Below are 21,965 nucleotides of genomic sequence, written 5' to 3'. Positions count from 1 at the left end.
CTCCATCCCGTTAGTCGCCTCTTACGATAAGCAAAGTCGTTTTTTACGGTAAGAATGGATTGCTGAAGACTTTATCGGCGTGTTATTACTTGAGTGAGTAAGTGAGAAAAGTTTCATAGTGAGTAAGTGAGTTAGGTTTAACGCCGATTTTAACATTTTTCCAGTTATAACACGGCGTGTCAGCTTAATGTGGGAGGAAAGCCCGAAGTGATGCAGGTCTTAGACGTTTACCACTTCGGTGAAACCCACGAGCACGGGTATGGTGCTGACAAACCTAGAAACAAAATCGGGGCGAACCGGGATTAGAACCCATAATCAGAGGTTTCTGGAATCGCGGCACCTTAGACGACTGGGCCACCCGTGCCCCCGATTTGATTGGAAATACACTATTGTATTATTAAAACTGAACAATGATCCCTTTGTTGTCCTGAAATAACGTCACCATGGTTACACGTGTGTCATGGTGGCAATATAATGGACATGTGTGTGACAGAGGGTGGCCATATAATGGACCATTTGTTTACTCGAGAATTTACGCTAATCATTTACATACATGCTTTGAATTAAATATAACTAGTTATGGTTAATCCTAAAGCAAATGGTGTTGACATTAACTGGCACTGAGGCTTTGTATGGTTCTCCCGAGCCTCGTGTTCGGGAACAAAGGCTTGCTTCATGTACAACCCCACTCCAGAAGGTCGACGAGCAGCATTACCCTGAACAATTGAATCTGAAAAAAACTCCTTTAGTTCGATCAGGATGGCGTCACTGTAAGGCTTCGGAAAATTCCTGTTGTGTCAGTTTTTAAAGATCACAAAAAAAATATTTTAATGTGTAGAAAATGTCGAGCTGTGAAGTTTATGTCCAACCAGACGAGTCTCCAGGTGCACTCTCACGCCGTTAGGCCATCACATCACAATACTCTAGACATGAATTGAGCAGAAAAAATTCCATTAAGCCGGTGGAAGTGAGAAAAACAACGTTACTGTAGGCCCCATAGTTCGCGCGAATCCCTGGGTGCCTCTTCCCAGTCGTACAGTGGCTATTTGTGGCGAAGCTCTGTCTGATGCCCGCCACACCAAGGCTCGCATGGATTTAGTTCTTCATAATGGGGCTAATTGTCGTTGTCAAGCTCTCGACGGTAACACTACTGCTGGTTAAAGGGGCTAGATATCTCCATGGCATATGTTTCGGAGATACTTGAATAGTTGTCGACCCATTAACGTTGTTGGAAACCCTTTATGATGCATGACGCGCAGTATCATGTATCATGTATCATGTTCAATCGTGACGGGGGCGGCCGGGTAGCCTAGTGGTTAAAGCGTTCGCTCGTCACGCCGAAAACATCCGACATAGGTACAATGTGTGAAGCCCATTTCTGGTGTCCCCCGCCGCGATATTGCTGGAATATTGCTAAAAGCGGCGTAAAACCATACTCACCCACTCACTCACTCACTCAATCACTCACTCAATCGTGACGCCATGGTCTGCATGCGGACTCTCCACTTGGTTTTGTAATGAAGTATTTCGATTAGCTTTAATTCTTTGAGAATTACTACCTTCTAAAAGAGTGTTCAGCTTTTAACAATATACATTATGGCCATATTAGGTATTGCTAATACGCGCCAACAACCGCTACAATTCTCCATCTCTGTCTCTGCTCAACGACATCGCTTCCCCTTTTGTCCAAACAATGATTGAAAACAAACATTTCTTCGATCACGATCAAGGTGCAAAATATCGAACAAGGTCACGATCGAAGGGAGTTCTCTTTTGACAAGTCGTGCACTGTGAAAGGTCTTCTCGATGGCGAACACGGCGCGAACGAAGATTCGCTCCACGGTAGGAACTATTTGTTTTAACAGTTGTGTGCGTAGGAGGCATCACGGGGGGGGGGGGGGGGGGTGCTACAAGGGGGGGGGGGGGGATGATTGGTTCTGTCATAGTAACATGTTGCAGGATGTCATTGGATTTGGTCGAGCATATACTCTAACCCTATATCCCCGCGCACTGCCGGACTCGCCCTACTTCCATACAGGGCGCTATGAAGACTCATCGGTAACCATCGCAATAAACTCTCCAGACCGTGGAATTTGTAATAGAACTTCACCATATATTACAGTTTTATGTGTAATACATCAAAGCCTTAGCCATGAAACACCCAAGGTAGTAAGCGTTTCTTTATTAATTAGTTCAAAATATTTTATTGGACTATTTCAGCATCCAGTTAAAACGACCGGCCTGGAAAAGTAAAGTAATCCTAACGGACTGATTCGATAAACATGGCTGTCATAACCCTGCGCTGAGAGTGACCAGTTCCCTTTATAGCAGTGGCGGAAGGTTGCAAGGTTACTTAATGTGGTGCAGATCCCGGCGGATGAATACAGTTAAACCTTCTTAATCTGGAAAGTGCGGTAACCATGGCAACTTCTGAAGTTGTGGAAGTAAAACACGGCTTTTTTGTAGGAAAGATTAAGGGCTAAATATAGTGTGTTCATTGCCATATTTTACGAGTTCGTAAAAACAAAAAGAAGTATTTTCCTGAAATACACAAACCATTTCCCCAAAACCTATTGACAACGAACTTTCAGGATCATGTTCATTCGAAAATTGATGATATGACATACAACAAGAATCAATAATTCAATTTAGTAATTCAGTATATCGTTTGTTTGTATTTTGTGTACATAGTACTTATTTGTGACAAAAGTTAAACCTGGTTCTTTCAGCGTAATACTAGTAAGACTAAGATTCCCGGCAACAAAAGTAAATTCTGTAAAATTGAATGCAGCAACACCTGATGACATTTTCCACATTGTGCTTGTCCACAATGTTCAGAAAACAAATGAGAAAGAAAAAACAAGGCTAATTATAAAGGCAAACAGTTTGATAAAAATTGATCACATATGATTAGTTGTGCAACTATATGTACCGGACTTTGGTCATGGTGTATAGTAATACTGTATGTTGGTTGGTTGGTTTGTTGTTTGACGCCGCACGCATCAATATTCCAGCTATATGACGGCGGTCTGTAAATAATCGAGTCTGGACAAGACAATCCAGTGATTAATATCATGAGCATCGATCCACGCAATTGGGACGGATGACATGTATCAACCAAGTCAGCGAGCCTGATCACCCGATCCCGTAAGTCGCCTCTTACGACAAGCATAGTCGCCTTTTACGGCAGGCATGGGTTGCTGAAGACCTATTCTACCCCGGAACTTCACGGGTCTAGTACTGTAGGTGATGGGGGTGGGGCTGGGGTGGGGGGCGTTAATAAGGATGCTGATGTGAGTGTGGTCAAAGGAGCTGATGACCACAAGTGACAACACTGATGGCAATTGACCACAATGTTGGAGGCATGAAAGTGACCACGCGATAGATGAGATGACCTACGTCAAGTTCGGATCGAATCAATACCACGCCAGGGATTTCATTAACGACTGGACATTTGAAATGTGACCTTCACCTTTACTGATCTCATTTCATTGTTGAATGAATGTTTGTACAATAACGCTTGAACTTGGGGAGTAGTTTCGTGAGAGTTATATGTTTGCATACACTGACACTACGCCAGTTCCAGAAATTAGATCTGATCTGGAAGATGGTGCTGGGATAGCTAGGACTTGACCCATGCGGCGTCAGTAGCCACGGAGTCTGACTTGTAGTCTACTATCGTGACTACAAATACGTGTATTAGTGAGTGAGTATGGTTTTACGCCGCTTTAGCAATACTCCAGCAATACCACGAAACGGGCTTCACACATTGTACCCGTGTAACCCAGGTCTTCGGCGTGACGAGCCAACGCTTTAAACCCTAGACTACCCCACCGTCCAATACGTGTATTTAATACTGTGCAGTAGATCTTTAAAATCAAAACCACTTGTACACTGTTATAGAATTAACTTTCATCTCAATGAGATTATTCTTAATCCACTTGAGTGTCTCGTGATGTAGTCATGGACCAGGCCTCATTCATTAGTGAGGTGAAATGGGGTTTAACGTCCCGTCCAAGATTATTGCACTTATATAGCGACGTGTGTGTGTGTGGCTGCTTGTACTAGTCCGGACTGATGCCGATTTAGAGTGCTAGCTCACTGAGATACCATGCCGCAGTTTAACATGAATACTCCACTCAGACACAGTATCCTGACCCCGAGCCGACCAGTCCTTGTTTTAGCACCTTAATGCCGAGCTCCAGACCGGGTAAGAACAAGTACCATCTTTTAACGGATGTCTTTTTGTATGACGCGGCCGGGGATCGAACCCCAGACGTTCCGCTCTCCTGGCGGACGTTCTACCACTAGACCACGGATGCGGTCTCATTCGTTAGTGAATACATGTATATACACTGCTCACCTCTTGACAGGGAATCTGTGCTACTCCACACTCCAACGAGTCTGGAGACAAAAACGTACATAAATGTTTACTTTCGTTAAGGCGGTCGGGTAGCCTAGTGGTTAAAGCTTTCGCTTGTCACGCCGAAGATCCGGGTTCGATTCCCGACATGGCTATATCTGTGAAGCCCATTTCTGGTGATCCCCAACGTGATATTGCTGGAATATTGCTAAAGGCGGCGTAAAACCATACTCACTCACTACTTTCGTTAATTATGAAATGTAGGTTAACATGCGTCAGGCCCAGCCCAAAGCGCATCCTATTTGTACGACAACTGCCAACAACCAGTCAGATGAATCTCTGCTTGTAGTAGAGCAATGGAAATATTTTTGTCACTTTATATTATGTACGAGAAGAGTCCATTGTTCAATTCCGACTTTTTGAATAGCATGTGTCTGTGAATCATTATCACATTGTCTATAAGGTGCTCTCAAAAAGTTGAGTGTGTCCTGACCCACCGATGGCACAATCACAAACACATGAAAATCCAAGTCAGTTGCTCACGATCCGGGGTAGAATAGGTCTTCAGCAACCCTTGCTTGCCGTAAAAGGCGACTACGCTTGTCGTAAGAGGCGACTTACGGGATCGGGTGGTCAGACTCGCTGACTTGGTTGATGCATGTCATCGATCCCAAATGCGTGTATCGATGCTTATGATATCAATCCCTTGATTGTCTGGTCCAGACTCGATTATTTACCGACCGCCGTCATATAGCTGGAATATTGCTGAGTGCGGCGTTAAACAACAAACCAAGCAACCAACCAATTGATCACCTGAAAAAACGGGAACAAATAGTAAAATCAAAATACTATATTCATTCAAACTGCATCTCTCGGGATGAAGCGATGAACTACACTATATTCCTTGATGACTACACGGGTAGGAATTGGAATCAATGTGTAAAACTTGTTGTATGACGTGATATAAATAAACGTTCATCCCAGGCACATTTCAACGTCAGATCCACACTCAGACTGGACGCAAAAGAAACTACCCCTTTAAGATGACTTTATCGTATGTTTGACGTTCAATCACAATATCTTGCGTCAACGATATTATATCCAAAACATTAACTGTAGTGGCGCTAAGTCAGCACTCAAAGAATACTTCTACGTGGCTGTATTTATTATAAAAATTAAAAACATTCGCATTATAAAAAAATGCTGATGGGTTTCTCAGACATCTCTTTGAAAAAAAAATCTTTCGTTTTTCGGAACGCATGTACATTTCAAACATGGTAGTGGTCATGTAGTTGCAAATTTAGTTCTTACCCCAGTCTTCAGTGAATCAATTCATTGTTGCACAAAGGTGGCACAGGCTGCTTATTGAAAAGTGTTGCAGGAATCAGTGATGGTTAAATAGACATGATCAAATTTGACAACAGTTCTTTCAATGATCAATTACATAAAAAACAATCTGGGTATACTCTCTTTTGTCCCTGGGTGTATGTTCAGCACGAATTTCTTGTGATGTGGCCATCGACTCACTTTTTGACGACGACAATGTGCAGTTCCAGTTTTGCGCTGATAAAAAAATCGGTTTCACCAAAGAGAGACTTCAACATCAGTTCCATGTGAATGACCTACAGCTATAGTAATATATAAGACAGCTACACGATAAATCGCAAAGAACAATGAAGAACGAAGCGTGGTTTATTTCACGATAAAACATTGTTCTGTCATGACGTCTTTTCTGGAAATTCTAACATGCGCTCGCAACTTGATGACGTCGTAAATTGGACGACGTTATTTTTGAGAGGGAAGTGTCTGAGGAGTTGTTCCCCACAGATGTTGCTGGACTGTGCAGATTAACGATGTGACCGAACGATCTCACCCAAAAGTGGGAGAAATATGACAATCGGTATTGGGAGAAAAGGTACTGGTAATCGACAATCGAAATTGTGAGAATATTTTGGAAAGACCAAATTTAACCGCCCCGTTCATTGCCGCGGTCGGTTTGGTTTGTTTGTTGTTTTATGCCGCACTCAGCAATATTCCAGCTATATGACGGCGGTCTGTAAATAATCAAGTCCGGACCAGACAATCCAGTGATTGACATCATGAGCATCGATCCACGCAATTGAGATCGATGACATGCATCAACCAAGTCAGCGAGCCTGACCACCCGATCCCGTTAGTCGCCTTTTACGACAAGCATAGTCACCTTTTACGGCAAGCATGGGTTGCTGAAGACCTATTCTACCCCGGAATCTTCACGGGTCCGATTCTGTTCAGGGAGTAATCATTATTTAAATACGTGTAAATATGTTTAAAGCGTGTACTTTTTAATAACATTCTTAAAGAGACTGTACGTAATGTTGATATCTCATATAAGAAATAAACGAATCGTGGTCGTTGTTTATCGTACAATAAAACACAACAAGGTGTATTCTCCCTGCAGTGTTTTGTTGTACGATAAACGACTCCCACTCGTCGTTTATTTCTTAGTAGCCATGGACTTGGAACCAATTGTAGATTGTAGATCATTTCGGAGATTGATGTAATTTTTGACATATATCTTTGCAACCATGTCAAATGGTGCCAAAAAATAATACAAATAAGAAATAGTTATTCGATGGTGATATTTGTGATACGGGTGTCATAGTTGTATTTTGGGCTTCACGTTTGCAGTGTTTCGGCGACTGTTTTCAGCTTAGTAACGTTTTGATAACCTTTGTATATTTTTGAAAAACAATTTTCAAATGTATACGTTCTTCTACCCGTCAGTTTATATTCAGCCCCAGGAGGCACGCGTGGCCCAGTCGTCTAAGGCGCCGCAATTCGCTGTGCATAGTTGCGTCCCCTGGGCACGCCAGAAACCTATGATTGTGGGTTCGAATCCCTGTTCGCCCCGAATATGTTTCTAGGTTTGTCAGCACCATACCCGTGGTAAACGTCTAAGACCTGCATCACTTCGGGCTTTCCTCCCACATTAAGCTGAATGAATGGAATACTGTTTAAAGCGGCGTTAAACACAGCTCACTCACTCACCCACTCACTATTCATCTCCAATATCTACTATATAACCACGCTCAACATGAACTGACACATACATCATCACTCGAGACGTATAACGATGGCAGGCAAACACCGGGTGTCTTGTGTTAGATCTACATGTCTGATCTGCACCGTGTGATTATTAGGGCCATGATCACGCTAAGGATGTGACCATTGAAACCCCCACGTCAATCACTGACAATTTGGAAGGAACAGCGACATGTTTAATGAATGACAGCCATTATCACCGACCAACAGCTGTAACCTTGGAATGCGATATGTTTGTGTTGCGGTATGTTGCCCGGATGGAGAACATTAACGCCGTTTGTTGGTGACGAAGCAGGAAATAACGTGGAAGGAACATATGCTGAAGGAAATTAATAAGGGAACACTTAGTTCTAGACACAGTACAACGATATGCTGTTGTCTACTGTCTACTGAATATAGCGACATAGCGACACAAACACATCTCAACATTTGATTCTGACATGTTTAATTTGTATGCGCGATATTTCAAATGTACCGACAGTAAAGATTATTTCGCTCTATTTTTCATTGTTCCCTTATTCGTTTTTATCAGCATATGTAACCCTTAAGAGCTCAATATTATTAAAATACTGATCAAAATGATATAAATGCAGCAAAGAGGGATCGGGTGATCTTGGCACAGTCGGGCTGGTTAGGTCATCATCAGCTCAGGGCCCCTGCCCCCTCTACACGCAGCCCAGACAGTGAATGGGACTTCTCCCAGGAAGCGCTGCCTGGTCAAACCCACCAAGAACGTTTCGGAGAATGTGAAGACTGCAACTTTCTGCATTACCCCAGACTGTCAGAAGCGCTGTCTCGAGCAGCAAACCCAGGTACTCCCCCATTGTCAGTCAACAGATTGGGGGGTACCAATCCAACTTTCCAAATGTCAACTTTCCCTTCAAGTGGAGCACTATGTCCGCAGATGTAGCCTTTGGTGTTTACATTTCACAATTTTTTAGGTTCAATCGAGCATGCTCTTTCTTCCACGACTCTTGCTCAGAAGTTTTATTGAGGTCAAACATTCAAAGATGAAGTTGAGCTTTCAAAACATTTTATGGTAAACATGTTGGGGACATTTTCTAATTTGACTCATCAGTGACAAAAATGATGTCGATACTATTCCTTTTATTCGTACCAGTGTTTTGCAGGTGAACAATTGACTTGCTTTTGAATGTGTTTGTGACGGGTGCGACCGGTTGGGCAGGATACTCTCACCTTTTTCTCGAAGACCTTGTATCATCACTATTTGATTGAGATTCATGAACACATGCTCATGATACAGTCGGAATCGTACAATCGGCTCTGCTTTTGGAGGAGATTTCTTATGAATATGGAAAGGGTTTTGTCGCTGTTATTCAACACAACTCAGACTGTTTACTATGTATGGAGATGTTCTGAAACGTAATCTGTTTATTGAATGTCACCCACGAGAGCGTATATGAGACCATCCTTAAGAGTCTGGAGTCCGGTGTCGATTTGGCGATATTTCCTCTTTCGTATAGGAGGTGACCAGTGTCCGCCTGCACGTTGGATGGCGTTGGTTGGTTGGGATCGGGTGGTCTTCTCGCTGACTTGGTTGATGCATGTCATCGTATTCCAATTGCGTGGATCGATGCTCGTGATGTCAATCACTTGATCGTCTGGTTCAGACTCGATTATTTACAGTTTGTAACGCCGCACTCAGCAATATTCCAGCTATATGACGGCGGTCTGTAAATAATCGAGTCTGGACCAGACAATCCAATGGTTGATATCACGAGCATCGATCCACGCAATTGGGATCGATGACATGCATCAACCAAGTCAGCGAGTCTGACCACCCGATCCCGTTACTCGCCTTTTACGACAAGCATAGTCGCCTTTTACTGAAGACCTATTCTACCCCGTTTCTTCACGTCTGTTGGATGGCGAACGTTGTTTGACAAGTCACGCTGCAATGACTGATCACCTCAAGGAAGGTCAGTAGGACTCTTCCAGGGAAGCATGTTGACATTGTAATACAAACATTGTTGGTGGTGGTTGGTGTTACCGAAGTCATTCAAAAGCTAAGAGGAGAACTGGTTTCCTGGAACCCGGAAGTAGCTGCATAGTCCAGGAAGGGAGGACCCGAGACCTGCAGGGCTGTCGGGGATGGCCTCGAGCCACGCTTCATCCTCTTTGTCGAATGGATGCTGCGCGTCGAACAAGCTTCTGTACTTCGTCGGTCTCCTTGTACTCAGTGGCTTGTCCTTTCTTTGGTACTCGACGGCAGATGCCCTGAGTGGAGTATCACAAACATCCTCCCTCCAAACTCGGAGGAAACATATTACCTGCTTCATTGTGGGCTGCAAGTTTGAAATCTAGACTATTAAAAATTTAATAAATTCAAAATTTATGTGTGTGAAAACAGAGTTAATAGAAGAATACTAAGTAGCTTTGATTATTGTTTAGAGCTAGAGGTCCGCTGGTCGCCAGGTTTATTTTGTAGCTAGTAATTGAAATTAAATCTTTGTTGTTCTAAATTTATATATTATATTATGATATATCCCTGTCAGTTAAAGTTATTATACCTGTTTTCTCCCCATGTTTCTCGGCGCATTTATGATCAGTAATGGTGATTTGATTGCAGTATTTGGTTTGTCGTTCCCTCTGCACTAGCATGCCAAATCTACCTTTCCGCTTCTCCGGCGCGAGTAGGAACTGAAATAAGGCTCCCCCAGGCCGACACCATACGCGGCGCCCATTTTGAAATATATCAAACAGTCATGCATTTTGTAGGTGATTGTGTACACTATGAATCAAGGTAATACCTAACACCATGACATATTTTCAACAAAATGGCATCACATCAAACGATCACAAAACGCAAACCTCCTTTTCCCGGATACTGTTTCCACGTTTGATAGTAGGTGTCTCAGGTCATCAGTAGTTGGCCCCAACGATAATGACAGGGTTAAGCTTACGGTCTTCGGGTACTTAAATCCTGAGCATACTGCAGTAGATTCGTTTTGTATCAATATTCCAAGGAAGAAAAACGTAGCGACAACAATAACGTCCCTGCATTTTAGTAAAGATGATTCTTCAGAAGAGATGAATTAAACTAAAGCAACAAACAAAAAGCAAAACAAAGTTCCATGTTTCTGAAATTATATTTGTACGTCTTTAATCTGAAAACGTGTTTCACGTGGCTTGTTGCAAATTCGGTGAACTGGACTTCCGGTTGTGTTGTATGCACATATCTAAGACTTCATGCTCAACTCGTGACTTTCAGAGACCTTTGGGGCATTGGCAGGCTTCGTGCACCTCTTATGGCGCCGTGATGAATCAATATAAAATTCATTTTATGCGTTTTTTACCTGTGTGTCATATTTTCAAGGATGCAACTATTCTTTGTTCACCCCATGTCCATTAGAAGCATGTTTTTACCTGCACTCTTAATTGAGATTGCTTGAATGGTCTCCAAAGAACAGGGACAATTTAGAATCATTTAGGGAAATTTCAATTAACATGTAGTCGGTGTATTGATTTCTATTCAAGGAAGTAAAACACAATTCTGCACATCTGCTCAATTATTGATATTGCGCTGAACTCTTTATATTGTAAAGGTGATGGCTGACTTAAAAAAAGTTTATCCAAATGCAACAGCATTGCTTTACAGGAAAGACAGTATGCATGCAAAACATACGTTAGAATTTTTAAAGTGTTACAAGAAAGACATGCGATCATCAGTGCGTGAGCAGAACTTTATTCATCGTTAAGTCATATTCCAGTTATGTCATTGTGGAGAGACACATCAAGAAAGACTTCATACATTGTACCATTGTATGGTCCCATGGGGTAAATGTGACGTGCGAACGAGTCACCACTTGGCGTACCAAAAACGAGTGAGCTATAACTGACTTTAAATAGAGTGTTCCTTTTTTACAAGAATGTTTTGGGTTTATAAATTTCATTTCTGTTCCTATTCTCACCTACATTCTAGCCGGTGTATTGTCAAAGTTAAGGACTATCCATTAGGTTACTCTACCGCCCACAAGTGTACAATATGTTTTCATTCAGTGATACCCACCACCCACACGAAGGTACACAACATGCAGTGTATGGTGCTCTAGTGAAGCGCTGACACCGAGTTTGACATTGGCGGAACATGCCCACATGCAATGTTATGGTGACAATTACTTCACTTTTTAACGCCGCAATATTCCAGCTATATGACGGCGGTCTGTAAATAATCGAGTCTGGACCAGACAATTCTGTGATTGATATCATGAGCATCGTCCCACGCAATTGGGATCGTTTTACGACAAGAATAGTCGCCTTTTTCGGCAAGCATGGGTTGCTGAAGACCTATTCTACCCCGGATCTTCACGGGCCTTTTATATTCGAGGTCTAACATAATATTGTATTGTATTGTATTGTATTGTATTGTATTGTATTGTATTAAGAAAGGATCGCGATATGGCTGCAATATTGCCGATGCGATGTAAAATTTTAACTCACTCACTCACTCACTCACTCATTAAGAAACGAAAACTGATAAAGTAGTTTAGCTGAGGGCGGCGTAAAACAACAAACAAACACACTCCTGAAATGTTATATTCTGAAAGGTTTTCCAGTTCCAAAATAAGACAGATCAGTCAGAAACAATATTGATTTTTCCTTAAGTTTCTGGAATAAAACGATTAACACTGTTGCACAATGTCACATTCACAGAAATTTGGCCAAGAAGTTTAACTTACGATTCAGGTATACAAATGATCTAATATCGTTCAATAATAGTCAAATAGGCAACTCCCTTCCACCGGTTCACCCACCTGAATCTGAGTCATATTTAGGAATATGCATATAGATATGGCAAACCAATATCCACAAGACTGTATGGCAAGACTGTATGGCAACACTGTATGACAAAACTGTATGACAAGACTGTATGGCAAGACTGTATGGCGAGAATGTATGACAAAACTGTATGGCAAACTGTATTGCAAAACTGAATGACAAGACTGTATGACACGACTGTATGACAAGACTGTTTGGCAAGACTGCGTCACACGACTGTATGGCAAGATGACAAGACTATATGACAAGACTGTATGAATGTACGCCAAGACTGTATAACAAAACTGTATCACAAGATGACAAGACAAGATGTGGCAAAACTGTATGGCACGACTGTATGACACGGCTGTATGGCAAGACTATGATAAGACTGCATAGCAAGTCTGTATGACGCGAGTGTATGACAAGACTGTATGAATGTATGCAAAGACAGTATAACAAAACTGTGTGACAAGATGATAAGACTGTGAATGTATGGCAAAACTGTATGACAAGACTGTATGACACGATTGTTTTGCAAGACTGTATGGCAAAACTGTATGACACGACTGTATGACGCCATTGTGTGGCAAGACTGTATGGCAAAACTGTATGACACGACTGTATGACACGATTGTGTGGCAAGACTATGGCAAAACTGTATGACACGATTGTGTGGCAAGACTGTATGGCAAAACTGTATGACACGATTGTGTGGCAAGACTGTATGGCAAAACTGTATGACACGACTGTATGACACGACTGTATGGCAAGACTATGACAAGACTACATTGCAAGTCTGTATGACACGACTGTATGACAAGATGACAAGACCGATGACTTTAAATTTCCAACTGTCAACTTTCCCTTTATGTCGAGCACTGTTCCAGAAACTCCAGCCTTTGGTGTCTACATTATACAACTTTTGAGGCAACACATATTAGTAATAATGTCGTTATTGTCTCAACTACTTAACAGACTATTTTAATAATTAAAAACGACGTCGGTACAGCAGCATCGATTACGATCCCGACAGCATCGATAACACCTTGCGTGGCAGAAATACTGTATGGAATTCCCAGCTCAAGTTTAGTTTGTCAACAGCTTCATCTTGTAAATTCCACTGCCCTTTCTTGGCTTAAAGGGGAGCGCAGTAGTGCTGTTCGTGAACCACAGTAACGGGCGGCATTACCAACTGTTCAACAAGCAGACTCCAACCTGACTGTAGGCGGATTACGTCGCCGTTGAAATAGTAGATTTACAAGTCAAATCCAGCGGGCATGGAGAAGTAGGTTATACATGTCGCGGCCTCATCACACAGCAGTCAACAGTGTAGTGTTGTGAATTGAACCAAGACGGTTTGAAGAGATGCAAAGATGCGCATATACTGCCAACTTATAGGCATCATAAATAGAAATTAAAAGGTTTCCTAGTAACCAAGCTATGGAAAAGGAGAGTGGCTTATTGCGCGCATTGATATCAATTTAAACTAACTCTAAAAGTCAACACGTTTGAAAACGAACGCGCCTTCAGTGCTTTGTAAAGCCAGTTTAAGCGAGGAACTATTTGAGTCAACACGTTAAAAAAGAAAAGTGTATTATAGGCGTATCATAGCCAAAATAACCTATGGGGCCGATCATCTGATGTTCTTTGAGGGAGGTTTTAGGGAAAACAGCTGGCCTCAGTTTACACCTGAAGGAAAATGTGTCACTGGACATGCAGAATTGAAGAAAAATATACGTTCCGTTCCTTAAGTCAATTATATGTGTCCCCCTTGAAGGAGCGGGCGAACATGTACTTATATTGCTCTCCAGGTCACTAGGTGTCCCCTCCCCTTCCTCCCCACCCCTCCACAAATACTCCCACCCCACCCCACCCCATCATGTCTCCCCAACTAAATCATAAATTCAAATGGCCATCCCTAACGATCAGCGTCAACATGTTAGTGTAGGAAAATAGGTTATAGGGCGTTTAAGGGCAATTAAACCCAACTACAGACCTCAACATGTCAGGAGGGGAAAGTGGGTAATACCATCGTAGCCACACAAGAGACTAGTTTCGTCACTTCCTTCCTTTTCAGAGCCTCGACCCGATTAAGTAGGGGCGCGTGTGTAAACGTGCGTAAGTAATTTCTGAATAACAATGGATTCAGTGTTAAGTGAGGAATTGTATTACGAAGTGATTAAATGTTTGCATTACATCCCAAGTTCTGCGCAAATCAGGTTAAGGGGGAAAGCGTGTTATAGACATCATTACCAGCACCTTGGCAGGGAAGACGCTATCTGAAATAGTACTTCACCTTCACTCATTAATACTTAAAGTCTCTGTGTGAACGAGTGGGGGTTTTGGTGGTGGAGTGGCATCAGCGGGTGCCTCCTGATGTGAGATCTGAGGACATAGTGACACTGACATTCAGCGCTTTGGTTAAACCCGCGGGCATTGGTTCTGTGTTAACATCTAAAGGCCATTGTCAGGACGAATCGGGGATTCTGGCCACCTTAATCGAGCTATGCTGAGCACAGCACAGCACAGCACAGCATAGCATAGCATAGCATAGCATAGCATAGCATAGCATAGCATAGCATAGCATAGCATAGCATAGCACAGCACAGCACAGAAAAGCAGAGCACAGAAAAGCATAAAACATCTAAAGGCCATTGTGAGGACGAATCGTGGATTCTGGTCACCTTAATCCAGCACAGCATAGCACAGCACAGCACAGCTCAGCACAGCACAGAAAAGCATTAAACAGCACAGCTCAGCACCGCACAGCATAAAACAGCACAGCTCAGTTCAACACAGCACAGCACAGCACAGATCAACTCAGCACAGCACAGCATAAACAGCACAGCACAGCATAAAACAGCACAGCACAGCATAAACAGCACAGCACAGCATAAACAGCACAGAACAGCACAGCTCAACACAGCTCAGTGTAACACTCCTCTATACGCAGCTCCAAGCACAAACCAACACAAACATGATCAACCTACTATTACACGAAAAGCAATCAGTTGACACCTTGATATGTTTATAGAAAGTTGCAGCGCAAAGCCTCAAAGATTACATGTGTAATGTAAGGACATATGTATAAAGACATCAAACAAGTTCGCTGCTCCTGTAAATGTCCCTGTAGAATACTTAGGTTCCGTGCTTTATTAAAGGGTAAATTATTAAAGAGTATTGGATGGTTCCAACGTGTCACATGACTGACTACACATCCTGTCCCGATGGCGTGCTTCTCTTCCATTCTACAGTGAATTTGGAAATTACTCGATTCTGATAAAATAACCATCTCTGATTGAAACAGCCGATGTGACGACCGCATTACAGTGGAAGCTAATTGTCCTTCTTTGTCTGTCTTTACCGGTGGGCGTGTTCAATAATAAATGTACCGTTATATGTTACACGATACAGAGTTTGGGCACTGCAATATTCACAGTATGTACATGTTTTTCAGTTCATCTGGACCTGAAAACAGGATATAAATCGACAAAGAGTATATTTCAAGTTTTAGAAACCACAGAGAGTTTGAAAACTCGATATGGCTAATTCTACAACCACGGTTATTACGTTCTGCCTCGCCAATATTGCTCGTCATACCACAGGAGATGCTAAAGACGCACCTGGGTATCTGTAAGGCTGTATATACGACAGTCTACTTCTCGATATGGTTCTGTATACCGCCAGATCTTTAAGGCTGTTTATACCGCCAGCGGACACCCTGATAATACCACACATCCGGGCTCTAATCCACAGATTTGGCCACTTGCACCGTCTTGTGGATCTGGTCATGGAAATTAAATTGCCCCTTGAAGCTGCGAAAATACATTAAGCATCCCCAGTACCATCAGAGTCGGTAATAATTGGATTTTGTTACCAAAAACTTTTGTCATGACAATCTGTGTCAGTAAAGCATCGAGGAACGGAGAAGTAGGTTCACGCAGATAAATGGGAAGCTAGACTGTTAGAGTGGGAAATGACATAACCAGCAAATGGCGAGCAATGAATTTGTATATCATTGTTGTTAATTACTGTTTGAAAGAAATCCAATGTTGGATAGATCGATAGCTATCTTGCCTGGTGATGACAAACAATTGTTGAGTTTTTATTGCCACATTTAATGTCATCAATTATGTTTACATTTATTTGTATGTTATTAGCTAGTGCCACATTTAATGTCATCAATTATGTTTACATTTATGTGTATGTTATTCGCTAGTGCCACATTTAATGTCATCAATTATGTTTACATTTATTTGTATGGTATTCGCTTGTGCCACATTTAATGTCATCAATTATGTTTACATTTTTTTGTATGTTATTCGCTAGTGCCACATTTAATGTCATCAATTATGTTTACATTTATTTGTATGCGTGTTTATCAATATGCTTGGACCTAGTGCTCATTTATCCAAATTTCCTTCGGGATTTTAAAAAGGTTATCTTATGTTATTCACGAGTGCCACATTTTATGATAATTACGTATATATTTATTTGGATGTGTGCTTATCAATATGTTGAGACCTTGTGCTCATGTAACCAAACTTCCTTCGGAATTATAAAGTGTTATCTTATGTTAGTACCAATCGTACACTTACAGGTTAGAATAAGTTGCACATACCATATTCTTGTTTTATGAAACGACGAAATGGATTGAGCTGTTGGCTAGGTTGACTGCCTAGTTCCCGACATCGTGGGCAGTTGCTCATTACAGTAAAGTACGGTTATAACGAACTCAAAGGGACTACTAATTTTAGTTCGTTATAACCGTAGTTCGTTATAAGCATATATACAGCATAACTACAGCAAATAGTCGGGACCAAAAAGTAAGTTCGATATATCCGTCAGTTCGTTATAAGCGTGTTCGTTATAACCGTAGTTTACTGTATTAAAACCACGGGGTTGTTTGGTCTAGACTCGAATATTTACAGGCTGTGTTTAAGGATTAGATAACAACGACAAAATGTAAACATAAAACATATATATATATACATGTAGATATAGACGTGCTTCATTTGACATGATGTAATAGTATTTCCTACTCATCAAGCAGCCTCCACACCCTTCAAACACCCACCCGCAAACTAGTTCTGCCCAACCCTGCCCGCTCTAAACACGCACCGTCCCACACAACTCCCGCCCAAACCCCACCCGCCCAAAACACGCATCGTCCCACCCCACCCCAAATGTACTCTATGACCCAAGCTCGTCACTTCACAACGGGACAATACTGCACACAAGTACTTACCTTTACGCCGACGTTTTCCGGTACCACAGCGGATCCCCCGGCTGATTATGCGTTTGCTCATGATATCAACCACTGGTTTGTCCATCTCAAATTAATTACAGACGGCCATGATAGAGACCAGTGCTGACTGCAGTTTGAAAGAACATTTTCTCCTTCTCTAGCCGACCTGTGAAGATCCGGGGTAGAATAGGTCTTCAGCAACCCATGCTTGCCGTAAAAGGCGACTATGCTTGTCGTAAGAGGCGACTAACGGGATCGGTCGGTCAGGCTCTCTGACTATGTTGATGCATGTCATCCCAATTGCGTGGGTCGATGCTCATGATGTCAATCCCTGGACTGTCTGGTCAGTACTCGATTATTTACAGACCGCCGTCAGATACATGGAATATTTCGGAGTGCGGAGTTAAACAACAAACAAATAAACACCCTCTAGCCCCCTTCACACGAGTGTTGACAGAAAGTAAACTACAGATCGCAATAGCCGCTGTCTGGAATCGTGACGTCCCTGTGTGTCTGTTTAAGATCAAAGGAAATGTGCAATTGTTTTCACATCATCATTACGATGGGGGAAGAATTCTCTTTGTAGTGGAAATGCCCGGGAATTAGTGATGATGCTGTAATTTCCATTCTCCCCACCAGTCCGATACGTTAACAGCAAGAATCGAGCGCAAAATGAGGTAATTGTCCACCTGCCCCTGTGCCGTAAGGCTTTGGGGGATAAATCGACATTAGATTGGTGCCTGAAGTGTGGTTACACGGCGAAGGTAGTGACACAAACATGGTAGTTCCCATGGCAAACAGCTAGCTGTGCTAATACCTATTCATATACGTATCCACAAAACACAAATTACCTTTGCAAGACACCTTAAAGAGGGCACCATTAGTTGTCGTGAGTGAGTCAAAACCTTGGCATAAAAAAGCTAATGTACACGATAATTTGTCTCTTCATCAATCGAATTTGATTATATGTTGTATACATGCTCTGTAACACAAAGTCAATATCATATTGTGAGTGAGAGAGTGAGTTGGGTTTAACGCCGCTTTTAACAGTATTCCAGTCATATCACGGCGTGTCAGCTTAATGTGGGAGGAACGCCCGACGTGATGCAGGTCTTAGACGTTTCACCACTTCGGTGAAACCAACGAGCACGGATATGGTGCTGACAAATCTAGAAACATAATCGAGGCGAACCGGGATTCGAACCCACAATCATAGGTTTCTGGCGTGCCCAAGGGACGCAACTCTGCACAACGAATTGCGGCGCCTTAGACGACTGGGACTTAGACGACTATTTAAAATGTCGAATTGATTCATGTGAAATTTGAGCATATCACTTAGACACTCAACTCAGTACCTGTCAGTACAAAAGTGCATTCATGAAGTATTGTAGCATCATAACTCCCATACCTAACTTACTAAAGTTGTAGCGCTAAGATGATCGTATATGTACCATGCCTTAACATACCCTTACGATAACTGTAGCACTAAGATAATCGTATCTCCTATGCTTTAGCGTAGACACTCGTAGCGCTATGATCGCTTTGTGGAACGGAGATGTAGAATAATGTTAAAATGAATGGGATTGATTTGAGCCCAGCGGGGAGTGACCTGAGCCTTGAGTGAGTGTGTTGGGTCTAGTAGAGGGGAGTGACCTGAGCCTTGAGTGAGTGTTTTGGGTCTAGTAGAGGGGAGTGGCCTGAGCCCGGAGTGAGCGTGTTGGGTCTAGTAGAGGGGAGTGTTCTGAGCCTGGAGTGAGTGTTTTGGGTCTTGTAGAGGGGAGTGCTCTGAGCCTGGAGTGAGCGTGTTGGGTCTAGTAGAGGGGAGTGACCTGAGCCTGGAGTGAGTGTGTTGGGCCTTGTAGAGGGGAGTGCTCTGAGCCTGGAGTGAGTGTTTTGGGTCTAGTAGAGGGGAGTGCTCTGAGCCTTGAGTGAATGTGTTGGGTCTAGTAGAGGGGAGTGACCTGAGCCTGGAGTGAGTGTGTTGGGTCTAGTAGAGGGGAGTGACCTGAGCCTGGAGTGAGTGTGTTGGGTCTAGTAGAGGGGAGTGCTCTGAGCCTGGAGTGAGTGTGTTGGGTCTTGTAGAGGGGAGTGCTCTGAGCCTGGAGTGAGTGTTTTGGGCCTAGTAGAGGGGAGTGACCTGAGCCTTGAGTGAGTGTGTTGGGTCTAGTAGAGGGGAGGGACCTGAACCTGGAGTGAGTGTTTTGGGTCTAGTAGAGGGGAGTGACCTGAGCCTGGAGTGAGTGTTTTGGGTCTTGTAGAGGGGAGTGACCTGAGCCTTGAGTGAGTGTGTTGGGTCTTGTAGAGGGGAGTGACCTGAGCCTGGAGTGAGTGTTTTGGGTCTTGTAGAGGGGAGTGCTCTGAGCCTGGAGTGAGTGTGTAGGGTCTTGTAGAGGGGAGTGACCTGAGCCTGGAGTGAGTGTGTTGGGTCTAGTAGAGGGGAGTGACCTGAGCCTGGAGTGAGTGTTTTGGGCCTAGTAGAGGGGAGTGACCTGAGCCTGGAGAGAGTTTGTTGGGTCTAGTAGAGGGGAGTGATCTGAGCCTTGAGTGAGTGTGTTGGGTCTAGTAGAGGGGAGTGCTCTGAGCCTGGAGTGAGTGTTTTGGGTCTAGTAGAGGGGAGTGACCTGAGCCTTGAGAGAGTGTGTTGGGTCTAGTAGAGGGGAGTGCTCTGAGCCTGGAGTGAGTGTTTTGGGCCTAGTAGAGGGGAGTGTTCTGAGCCTGGAGTGAGTGTTTTGGGCCTAGTAGAGGGGAGTGCTCTGAGCCTGGAGTGAGTGTTTTGGGTCTCGTAGAGGGGAGTGACCTGAGCCTGGAGTGAGTGTGTTGGGTCTAACGGAGGGGAGTGACCTGTGTCCTGAAACACTATAGACTGAAACAAAACTCAGACGAAATCACTCTAGAGTGACCTTTTAAGGAATAAATTTGCGCCAACTACACCGGCATGCACAACCCCATTGACAACGTCGAGGGTGGGGGGTAATAATCTGCCTGCTGCCTCATCTGACCTATATCAGTCCACGTTGTAAGGATGCTACTCACGACCAGACCTCCTTCGCTAGAATCTGGTTTAATTAAATCCCATGACCTAGTTAACGTACTGGTCTCGGTAGACGTCCTCAGACGCCAGTGTCCTGGCTATATTTGGCCAGTGCGGCGGTGCTGGTCACGTCCGATGTCCAGCAGTTGGCAGAACGGGCTTCTTAATAACTTAGCTATTGGAGCAGGCAGTGTCGTTAAAAAGGGATCGTCCAGTTGATATTCGGGGCGGGAGGGGCTGGAGTTTTATCTCAAAACAAATATTGTACCCCAAAATTCAAGAATTATACTTCAGACTGTTGATAAAAAACGAAATTACCTGCAACAAAAATTACACTGGTCCTGGGTCCTGGTATCAAATAAAGACAGCTGTAGCGGAAAATATCTAATCTCGATACAAAATCTTAGACAACCAGGCTTCTATTCCGGATGAATAGAACATCAATATCACTACAATTAGACCTTGTACTCGGGATGGATAAAACGATAATATCATTGCAACCTGACCTTGTACTCGGGATGAATAGACCGACAATATCATTACAACCAGACCTAGTCCTCGGGATGAATAGACCGACAATATCATTACAACAAGATCTTGTCCTCGGGATGAATAGACCGACAATATCATTACAACAAGACCTTGTCCTCGGGATGAATAGACCGACAATATCATTGCAACCTGACCTTGTCCTCGGGATGATTAGACCGACAATATCATTACAACAAGATCTTGTCCTCGGGATGAATAGACCGACAATATCATTTCAACAAGACCTTGTCCTCGGGATGAATAGACCGACAATATCATTACAACAAGACCTTGTCCTCGGGATGAATAGACCGACAATATAGTTACAACAAGACCTTGTCCTCGGGATGAATAGACCGACAATATCATTGCAACCTGACCTTGTCCTCGGGATGATTAGACCGACAATATCATTACAACAAGACCTTGTCCTCGGGATGAATAGACCGACAATATCATTTCAACAAGACCTTGTCCTCGGGATGAATAGACCGACAATATCATTACAGACCTTGTACTCGAATACGACTCCTTTCGAGAATCCCTCTCGAACTTTGACCTCCAAATCTAAATGAAGAATTCATGGGTTTTTGTCATCATTAGTCAATTATTATACGATTCGGCTTATTTCTTTAGCACATCAACTCGGAAGGTGATATCTTAACATTAGAAAACCAAAGGGAACACAAATATCACCTCGATAGTACACCCTTTTGGACGTCATGGGCTCAGAAAATTCAACACGATAAAATACCGCGACCTCTACAAAAGTCCATTCGGAACTGTCCGTTTATGTTTGATTTCGAGACACATTGATCAGATATATACTGCTCTAAATGATTCGCTCGATCGAAACTGCTTGCATGCACCTCAGTCTATATACCAATTGTCCATAGCATATCCCTTAGTCTTGTTACGTGTCTTTG

The 21,965-nt window shown here is 43.0% G+C and overlaps 1 pseudogene; it reads left to right on the top strand.

Moving 5' to 3' along the window:
- The window catches only part of LOC139471349 (metabotropic glutamate receptor 8-like), a 183,775-nt pseudogene that overhangs the window by 43,319 nt on the left and 118,491 nt on the right, over nt 1-21,965 (top strand).

This window comes from Haliotis cracherodii, unplaced genomic scaffold (assembly GCF_022045235.1).
Source record: "Haliotis cracherodii isolate W230 unplaced genomic scaffold, xgHalCrac1.p SCAF_22, whole genome shotgun sequence".
NCBI lineage: Eukaryota > Metazoa > Mollusca > Gastropoda > Lepetellida > Haliotidae > Haliotis > Haliotis cracherodii.
This window is presented reverse-complemented; position numbering and strand designations above follow the sequence as displayed.